Below are 3,332 nucleotides of genomic sequence, written 5' to 3'. Positions count from 1 at the left end.
ACTTTCTCAGAAGTCTTATTCATGTCAGCTCACATAAGGTTAATTTCTATGGCGCCTTTATCTATTGTTGACTACAAGGTCGTGCCCAGTACTTGGATGGCAGTCATTATTTATCTGAGTAATGGCTCTGATGCTCCCTCATTCCCATCAGTTGCTTCATCATCCTGAGCCGATTGTCGTGGTACCGCATATTTATTCAGCTTGTTAGTTTGAATGGAGGGAGCACCTTTGGGTTTCATTTTTGTTGAGTTTTCAGTGGAACTCATGGCCTCCAGGATCACACACTGTGTCAGCGCCCTATCTAAGACTCTTGGGCTCTCTTCCAAGTTCACCCCGAACCGTCACAGGGCACCTCAGTATGTCCTCTGCCACCCCAGGACAAAATCACTACTACGGCAAGGTGGTGCTTCTTTTTGTTTTTGTTCTCTCACTTGTAATCATGTGTTGGGCTCCGTGCTCTCCTCTGGGAATTGCTCGGTATCTCAGTTCTTAATAGTACCCCCAGTCTCTGTTGCTCTTCGGGCCCTGCTTGTTTGGGCTAGTGTTTGATTATTTGGTTCAGATGTGGGGGGCCCCCATACTCAGTTCTCTGGATGGCCTCCTCTTTTCTGCAGGGTCCATTCCACCCGGTCCCAGGACTCACCTTCGTTCGCTGATCTTCATTTTTCACTCTGTTTTTCCCCCATCCTGGGCGTCGCATGCATGGCCGATGCTGCGCCTCTGCTCAGGCCAGAGGATGTGACGTTGGGGGATCCCTTCCTTGCCAGCCTCCCGCAGTCAATTTCGCCCGCCGGCTCCCTTCCGCACTGCTACCTGGTATCGAAGGTCCTTTCCCTGGGATGCTCCTCAATGTTACCTCTGCTTCCTGTGAGCCTCGTACATGTTGCGGGTGCTCGCTTCCGCACTTGGTCGTTTCTCTTCACTCGTGGCAGGCTGCGATCCCACCCAAGCCCCCGGTCGTGTCTGGATGGCCTGATAGCACCACAGGGCGGAAGCCTCCTCCCGGCCACACGGCTGCGATTCAGGCCTGGGTTGTGCAGCTCACCTTCAGCACGGGATGCTGTTTGCTGCGTCCACTTCATGCCGCGATCTCCGGTCGCTTGGGCCCATCTTCAATTTACTCCGGGTCAGGGGCACATATTTGGTTTTGCTTCTTCAGGCAAGCAGCTCTCCACCAGAGATACGATATTTCCTCTTTTGTTGCACTGATGTTAACGGATGATTGCCGGATATGTGGGATGTTCGGAAGGGCTGCTACAGAGCTCTTCTTTTACACTGCCATTCGGCTGGCACCAAGCAGCATTTACGTAATCAAAGCGGCAGACACCACGCGGTGCCTGCTGCTTTGATTATGCAAATGCATGGGGTTATCACAGGTACCCCCCGTGTGCCACCCCCCTTTGGCCTTCACACCGGGGGCCCACAGGGGGCCCCCAGAGTGAATACCGCCTGCCTTTCCGTGGCGGCATTGCCGCCGTGGAAAGGCATTGCACACTTGCCATTGTAATATGGCTGGCGGTGTCTCAAAGACACCACCACCATATTAATCATTTTCCGCCCCGGCCGCTATGCGACCGGGGCGGAAAAGTGGCAGGCGGTGTTTTGCTCCGCCGTGGGCCCGCCCGCCATTCTAATATGGCGGGGGGAATACAGGGAAGGATGGCGGGCGGATTGCCCCCGCCAGGCTGGCGGTGGCTACCGCCAGCCTGGCGGGGGCAATCCGCCTGCCATCCTAATGGAGCCCTAAGTTTTACAGATGGTTCAGTCATGTATGTTGACAGAACCACTTGTCAAACTTAAAAAAGCATTTACAGAAACTGCAGTTTATTTATTTATTAGGAAGCTTATAGAGCGCACAGCTACCCCCGAAGGGGGTGTCCCGGCGCTACAGAATACTTGTCAGTCAGAGGGGGAATGACCGGAGCAGGTAGGATAGAGGGAGAAAGAAATTTAAGGGAGAGTGAACAGCCAGGTCTTAAGTTTACGACGGAACACTTGCTCTGAGTCGATAAACCTAAGGTCCAATGGGAGGCTGTTCCAATATTTGGCAGCAGCCACTCCAAACGTTCTGCCACCGCTCCTGGCGCGGCGAAATCTGGGTACCTCCAGGAGACGTAGGCTGTTAGATCTTGATGTTCTGACAGAGCGGGATAGTTTAAGTCTAGTACTCAGGTAGGCAGGACCAGAGCCATTGATGGCACGAAAGGCCAGGATCAGGACTTTAAACTGAATACGTCTGGAGATGGGAAGCCAGTGCAGTTCTTTCCGATAAGCAGCAACAGAGTGGCGGAAGGGAATATTTCCAATTAATCTGGCGGCTGCATTTTGAACCACTTGTAACCTTTCAACAAGGTAGAGAGGGGCGCCTGCATAGAGACTACTGGCATAGTCTAAATGCGACGTGATCAGGGCATGGACAACAGTCTTACGAGAGTCCAAAGGGAGGAAAGGAAAAATCTTCCTGATCATGTGCAGTTTGCCAAAGCAGGCGGATGTCACTTTGTTGATCTGGGCTTTACAGGACAGAGTGTTATCAAAAAGGAAACCCAGATTGCGGGCAGACTGAACTGGAAACGGCAGGCCACCAGAGGGTGGTGGGAGGGGCAGATTTTTGGTTAAAAAATAGGACCTCCGTTTTGTCCGCGTTAAGAACCAGATGGTTTGCAGCCATCCAAGAGCAAATATTGCCCAGGCAGTTGCAGAAATTAGAGAAGTGGTGATCAGAGTGGTCTCTAAAAGAAAAAATAAGCTGCGTATCATCAGCGTAAGAGACCACCCTGACCCCCCACGACTCAACCACTCTGGCAAGAGGGCCTAAATAAACATTAAACAACAGAGGGCTCAAGGCCGAGCCTTGAGGCACACCGCACAGGAGAGGTTTATCTTCTGATACAAAGGGCCACAGAAGAACTCTCTGTGACCTCCCAGTAAGGAACGAACTGATCCAGGTCAATACAGTGCCTCCGATACCCAGCTGCTGCAGACGATCCAGTAATATATCATGAGACACCGTATCGAAAGCGGCGGACAGGTCGAGGAGGACCAGCATTGCCTCCTCTCCCCTGTCCACACACTCTCGAATCGTCTCTGATACCTCTAGCAGAGCAGTTTCTGTGCTAAAGCCGGTTCTAAAGCCGGACTGGGAGTCATGCAGCAGCTGGTTTATTTCTAGGTAGTGAGACAATTGCCTCTGAGCAGCAGTTCCTGTCAATGCTTCGAAAATGACAGCTGGCTTGGCGGTCATTTGTAAATTTGGTGGGCTGTGACTCCATCAAGGGCCATAACTACATCAAGATTTCAGAGTAATTTACTCTGTTACCCTGACAGACTTA

This window comes from Lissotriton vulgaris, unplaced genomic scaffold, assembly GCF_964263255.1.
Source record: "Lissotriton vulgaris unplaced genomic scaffold, aLisVul1.2 SCAFFOLD_1251, whole genome shotgun sequence".
Taxonomy (NCBI): Eukaryota; Metazoa; Chordata; class Amphibia; order Caudata; family Salamandridae; genus Lissotriton; species Lissotriton vulgaris.
The sequence above is the reverse complement of the archived record's forward strand: the minus strand, read 5'-3'. Positions refer to the sequence as shown.